At 28.2% G+C, this 7,283-nt stretch overlaps 1 long non-coding RNA gene across 1 annotated transcript; it reads right to left on the reverse strand.

The window, feature by feature from the left end:
* Window positions 1-983: 983 nt before the first annotated feature.
* On the reverse strand, window positions 984-2,360 carry LOC114189199. Its single transcript, XR_003605579.1, has 2 exons — window positions 2,013-2,360; window positions 984-1,266 (listed from the first exon to the last, which is right to left on the reverse strand). It is a non-coding gene; the product is annotated as an uncharacterized LOC114189199 (long non-coding RNA).
* Window positions 2,361-7,283: the final 4,923 nt, after the last annotated feature.

Here is a 7,283-nt window from a genome sequence, read left to right on the forward strand (position 1 = left end):
AAAGATAATTAATTTAAAAAAAAATTAGAAGTCGTCACCATTGTTTATTCTGGAAAACTATGAAAAACCACAAAATAAAGTCTGCGAAAACCAAATTTAGGGTTCGGGAGTCAGTTACACTAAGGAAGGTATTAGCACCCTATAGCCCCCGTCCAAAGGCAATACCTTTAATTAAATTTGCAAAAGAGATGTGTTTATGTCAAATATTTATTTTTCCCATAAAAGTAAGAAATAAATTGGACAAAATATGTTTTGAGTGAAAGGGACCTGACAAGGGTTAAAACCTTGGTATTCTCATTAAAAATGAGAAATCATGGCTATGTAGTTCTTTATAAAACTTGATTAAAATATTTAATTTTAAAGTTATCTTTTCACATTATTGAAAATAAGTGTCATGCGATACGTGTAGTCGAGTTAACACAATTTTTTTATATTTTGTATTTTTTTTAAAAAGAGTGTCGTGTGACACGAGCGGTCAATTAGACACCAAAACATTCCTATGATTTTTTATATTTTTGTTAAAAGGAGTGTCATGTGACGCGTGCGGTTGATTAGACACTAAAACTATTTTATGATTTATTGTATTTTTATAAAGAAGTATCGTGTGATGCGTGCGGTTGATTAGATACCAAAACATATTTTATAATTTTTGAATAAACGGTCGATTAGACACCAAAAACTTATCCTTCTAAAAAAATTGAATAAAATGATCAGATACTAGACGATGCAGACGACCGTATAAACACCAAAACTTTTATAAATATTAAAAAAAGAAAAATGTTAAAAATAAGGCTCATGATTAAATCTATTTAACAAAAAAATTAAAGAAAAACAAACTAAACATAATCATAAAAAGTTAAATAAAAACTAACAACAAAAATAAATAAATGAATAAAATAATTTATGACATAATTCCTAACCGAAAAAAGCTAACAAATGTGCATAATAAAAACGTATTAGGGAATTAACCCTTTAATCTCATGAAACTGAAATTATTGGACTATATAAAATAAATAAAGTGAGTCTACATCATGTAATATTAAAGACCTACATGGCTCCCCTATCACAACATCCATATTACTTTGCTTCCTGGGCATGTTAAACCTAGAAATAACATTTCGCATGCCTTCAAAATTATATTATATACATTAAAATGGGACCCAACCATACACCATTCCATCACATGCACCAATATTATGTTTTCGAGATTTTAAATGTATTAATCTTTGATCCCAACACATATACCCAATCTCCCGCAAATGACTCCTGCCAATAGCAAAGTAAAAGAAAAACCTTAAATCCTCGTTCTCAAAACTTGGCCCTGCAAATAAATTCTTAGCCCATAGAATTAAGTCAATTCGGATTCCCTGTACCAATCCACATGAACCTCACTCAATTTCCTTCATTCACGGAATTGTATCAGCAAAAACTAAATAGTACCAAACACAATTAAATCAAACATCAAACCAGCATCACTTATTAACATCACAACTCAGAAATGACGTAGAATTTAAAGATAAAACTTTGATTATCATTAAACAAAAATATAATTCCCAAATCAATTGATTGACTCCTAATTAAAATCACCAAAACTGAATTCAACTCTTTTGCCATACTCACTGATTTCAAAATGATCCATTATTAAATTCACTAAGCGAGACTTAAAAACTTAAAATATGCATTCCGCACTTCTTCGTTCAATTCAGAAACAACAATATTTTTCGTTCCACTCAAAACCACCACTGCAAAACAAATTATAAATCCGAATTTCCAGCAGCAAAGAAATGGCATCAAAAACTCAAACTAGAATTAAATTAAAACCAAAATCTAATAACAATAAGAAAACTCACTCAATCACAAACCTAAACAACACCCAATGGGTTTAAATCTAAAATTGCATGAATTCAAACCAATAACCACAAGAAGGAAGAAACTCCCAATTAAAACAACCAAACACAAATCAATCAAAATAAATAAATAAAATCACAATTGAGGGAAAGAGATTGGAGAACCTCGTCGGCGAGCATGGAGCAGAGCGCAAGCCTAGACCAAAAGTCTGACGCCGCCGATTTGAGGGTTTTGTGTGAGAAAAAAAAAAACCACAAAGAGTGCGTAGTGTTCAAGCGTGAATGCTAGTGAGGAAGAGGGTGGATGGCAATGATGATAGATGAATGAAATGTTGTGTGAATCAATCGTATATTTGTTTCATTTTGGTTGTGAAGATTCCCTTTCGTGAGTGGAGGGGATACAATCAAATGAGAGGAAAACCGTATCATGATGATGATGAATAGTGTGTGTGAACCTCCTGGTGCTTGCTTGTGCCCACTTAGTTAGCAAATGGGGTGAGCAGCGGTCGAAGGAAGTTGAGATAGAAGAGAAAAAAAAAAAACCGTTCCCTCCGATCCTGCAAACAATTTTTATTTTCAATTTTTATTTTTAATTTTATATTTCTGAATGTATTAATTAATTAAAAACGAAAATATTTTTTTTTGTTATATAAAAATAAGGTTAAAATACTTTTTTTGTCCCAATTTTCGTCAAGTTTTTTCAAATAAGTCCTAATTTTGGTTTTGTATTCAAATAGGTCCCAATTTTCGTCAATTTTGTTCAATTGAGTCTTTTTTTGCTAACACTGTTTAAATCATTAACGGTCATGAACAGTGACTGCCACGTGTCACTTCGTGGTTTTTTTGAATTTTTTTTATTTTTATTTTTATTTATTTTTAAATTTTTTTAAATTTTTTTTAAATGTACACGTGTCAACCCAGGGGCGTGTCACGTGTCACTTCGTGGTTTTTTTGAATTTTTTTTTAAATGTCCATGTGTCAACCCAGTAGCGTGCCACGTGTCAAAGTCAATGTTCTAAATTCAATTTGGTCCCTATATTTGTTATTTTTGTTCAACTAGGTCCCAATTTTTGTTAACATTAACCAATTTGGTCCCTCTCCAAATTAAAACCAAATTTAATTTTTATATTAAAATTCACATTTTTTTATATTTTTATATAATATATTAAAATTCACATCATTATAACTTTGATATAAAAATTAAATTTGGTCACATCTTCGATAGGGACCAAATTGGTTAATGTTAACAGAAATTGGGACCTAATTGAACAAAAATAAGAAATATAGGGACCAAATTGAATATAGAACATTCACTTTGGCACGTGGCACACTACTGGATTGACACGTGGATATTTTAAAAAAAATTTAAAAAAAATTTAAAAAATTCAAAAAAACCATGAAGTGACACGTGACAGTCACTGTTCATGGCCGTTAATGATTTAAACGGTGTTAGCAAAAAAGGACCCAATTGAACAAACTTGACGAAAATTAAGACCTATTTAAATACAAAACCAAAATTAGAACAAATTTGAAAAAACTTACGAAAATTGGGACCAAAAAAGTATTTTAACCTAAAAACAAAAACTATTTTACTCAACGCTTAAAAAAACATAAATAAATAAAAAACTTTTATTAATTAATTATTATTATTTTTTATCCTTCTTTATCTAACACTTATTTATATATATATATATATATATATATATATTATTTTATTATTTTATTTTATTTATTTATTTTATTTATTTATTTTTAAAACAATGTTATTTGTCAGGATAAAATTGGGTGTTACACTTGTGTTCTTTGACATTCCTTATTTGTTTATGAAGGAACAATGTTAATAATAGTTATGATAATATATTATTAGTCGATTAAAAAATATATTTTTAAGGGTTATTTTTTAACGTTTAAGATACACTGACGAAAATGTTTAGCATTTGTGATAATTCTTTTGACCGCCACAAACGTTAATAAACTTTACACCATTACACATTCTTTAAACATTTGTATTTTTACTCTTTATTTTTTAATGAGTTTTACTATTAAAAATATATTCTATTGTCGTACAATTCAAAAACTTTGAACTCCTCTGTTATCATTTCTTCGTGAACGTCACACGTTGCTTCTACTCCTTTGTGATTTTAAGATCCGAGAAAATTAAGTAAATAAATAAATATTTGTATAATAATTATAAGGGAAGGAATCTATAAAGTAATTAATGTCGGAAAATTATGATAAAGGAGCAATGGTAGCCTAAGGGGTTAGACACGCTTGGTGCATCTTAATGAGATTATATGCAATAGTATTATATATTGATGCATGAAAGCTTTCTCCTGAATCAAATTCTTGGATCGTCTAACTTCTTAATGTTTGTTGTATGTGGTTTTAGAGAGTATGTGTGTGCTTGTTGTTTCGGTTGTATTGAGTTCTCTTTGTGACCCAATCATTACTATGATTATCATGATTCTTCTTTTTGGCTTTTGTGACCCTATCATTGCTATAATTATCATGATTCTTCTTTTTTTCACTTGCCAAGATGTCTACAGTTTTTCTCCTAAATGTGGCATAATTATTATTATTATCTTATTATTATTATTATTACTATTATTAGTATTATTATTACTATTATTATAATTATTATTTATTATTATTATAATAATAATAATTATTATTCTTATATTTATTATTATTATTATTATTTATATATTATTACTAGTTATTATTATTATTATTATATTATTTACTATTATTATTAATATTTTGTTATTATTATTTTATTTTATTATTAATATTATTATTATTTTTATTATTATTTTTACTATTATTATTATAATTATTATTATTTATATATTATTATTAGTTATTATTATTATTTTTATTTTTATTATTATTACTATTATTATTATTATTCTTATTTTATTTTACAATTATTATTAATATTTTATTTTATTATTTTTATTTTATTATTATTATTATTATTATTATTCCTATTATTATTATTATTATTATTGTTTTGTTTTATTATTATTGTTATTATTATCATTTTTGTATTTTATTTATGATTTTATTATTATTATTATTATTATTATTATTATTTTAATTATTGTTTTATTTTGTTATTATTATTATTATTTTACTATCATTTTGTTTTATTTTATTATTGTTTTCATCATTTTTATTTTTATTTTTATTATTATTTTTATTTTTATTATTATTTTATTTTACTATTATTTTATTATTATTTTTATTATTATCATTTTTTTGATTTTATTTATTATTTTATTATCATTATTATTGTTTTATTGTCCGTGCGATATTTTGGGGCAATGATTATGTATTCTTCCTACTTTTATATATTGTTTGATTGTTCAGGATTGTGTTGGACTATGATCCAGTCATGTGATTATGATTGAATAAGCATATTTCATGTTATGGATTATATGTATAGTGCTTGGGGTTCTTTCGAACTTGCTTCAAAGTGTCAAAAACCAATAGTAGTGACGCTATCGGTGTGGCGCCTAGCGGCTTGGGGTGTGCTGCCTAGCGGCTTGGGGTGTGTTGTCAGGTGATAAAGGAAAACTAGAGAAGCTTGGAAGGCATGGCGCTTGGTGGAAAATGTGACCCCGCCAGGTGGAAAAGATCTGGTAGAGGCTTTGGAAAGCGTATGGCACCTAGCGGCGTGAGGTGTTTGCCAAGCGGTCTAGATCCAAGTTCCGCCTAGCAACACGAGAAGTGCGCCAGACTGTTTTGGGTGCAGAGTTGGATCGCGAGGAGGATTCCTGCACCACTTTGGATGGAGGTCATGAGGCGATGCTTTGTTAGGGGCCCAGTTACGAGTGTAACTTGTATTGGGGTAACACGTGACCACTCGAGGTTGTAGCCTTGTGGTTTTGGAAGTCTAGTGGAGTGTGCGAGATCGTGGCTCGTACGGCGAGGTTTTGGAAGATTGCCCTCTTCAGTGTAACTGATTGAGTTTGGTAGTTTGGGGATAACTATGAACTGCGGTTCGTTTTCGGGAACTCCACTTGGTGTTGCGGATTGTGGTCGTGGCAATTTATTCTCGCGTGTGGACTATTAGGTGGTGGCTTGTAGTCGGAGGGGCGAGTAGACACTTGTGCAACAAAGATCGATCAGTGTACTCATCAAAGTGTGTAGAATCAAGATGCGTCCAACCACTGGCGGACCTAGGATGTGACAGGGGGGAGCCGTGGCTCCCCCATTTTTTTTTTTTGAATTTTTTTTATATATATTTATATATTTTTTAAAATTATATTATATATTATTTATATTAAAATTATATTATGGAAAATTATAATAAAATAAAAAATAAAAAAATTTAATAGAGACATTAATTTATAAAAGAGATTAGGATTTTTTTCTGACTATAAGATCTTTCCATCATGTAAATTATCATGAAAGTCTATGAAGAAAGATAAATACAAAGGTTGGGAAATAGAGGTTGGAAACACATATATTGAGATTCATGTATACATTCTTGCATGATCTATCACAAATCAAAGTTAGTATCTTATTATGATTTATGTATGTTAGTTTATGATTCTTTTTAGGATGTTTCTTCCAAATTAAGTTTATCCTAAATTAATATAACCCCTAATTATGATTTTAGGGATTCTTTTATGAAATTGGTATAAACCTTAATTATAATTTTTCCTAAATTATTATGATCCTTAATTATGAAATTTAGGGATTTTGTGTTTTTCGCTACCTATGGTATTTTTTTTTAAGTTTTGAATTTATACAGTATTGCTTATTTAATTAAAGTAGTATGAGTTTTATTATGTTTTGCATTGTGATAATTGTGATTTGTGAATATAAATTTTATTTATTCTAAATAGGTAAGAGGTGATAAATTTATATTAGAAAGATTATGATAAAAAGTAAAAAAATTGATTCCTTTTTTTCAAAGAGGAAGGTTTGTGATGAAGATGAAAAAGAAATGCATTTACGTTAACTAAGCTTGAGAAATTTAATAAGAACCAAGAATTTAAGACAATATAAAACAAATCTCTAAAGTTATCAGAGTTACATATAATGAATTTAACAATTCAATAGAACGTGATCTGGAAAAAACGACATCAAATTTGACAATACCACCAAATCAAATTGATGAGATACGAATGCTTGATCTAAAATGGTATTCATGAATTGGTATCATGATATAATAGCGAATGATAGTAATATTTTTTGAATTCTACTATTATATGTGTTTGTTATAAGAAGAGGAAATGAAGAGAAAAAAATGAATAGTTTTTCTTCTAAAAAAAATTATATATAACAAATCTAATTTGGCCCCCCTACAATTTTAGTCCAAGTTCCGCCACTGCGTCCAACATAAGGTTTGGGAGTTGAGGATTAATGATTGGGGTGTTAACCTAGGTCTTAGTTTGAATTGCTTTATAATTTTTATTTGTCTTT

The sequence above is a fragment of the Vigna unguiculata genome, chromosome 6, assembly GCF_004118075.2.
Source record: "Vigna unguiculata cultivar IT97K-499-35 chromosome 6, ASM411807v1, whole genome shotgun sequence".
In the NCBI taxonomy this organism is placed as follows: Eukaryota; Viridiplantae; Streptophyta; class Magnoliopsida; order Fabales; family Fabaceae; genus Vigna; species Vigna unguiculata.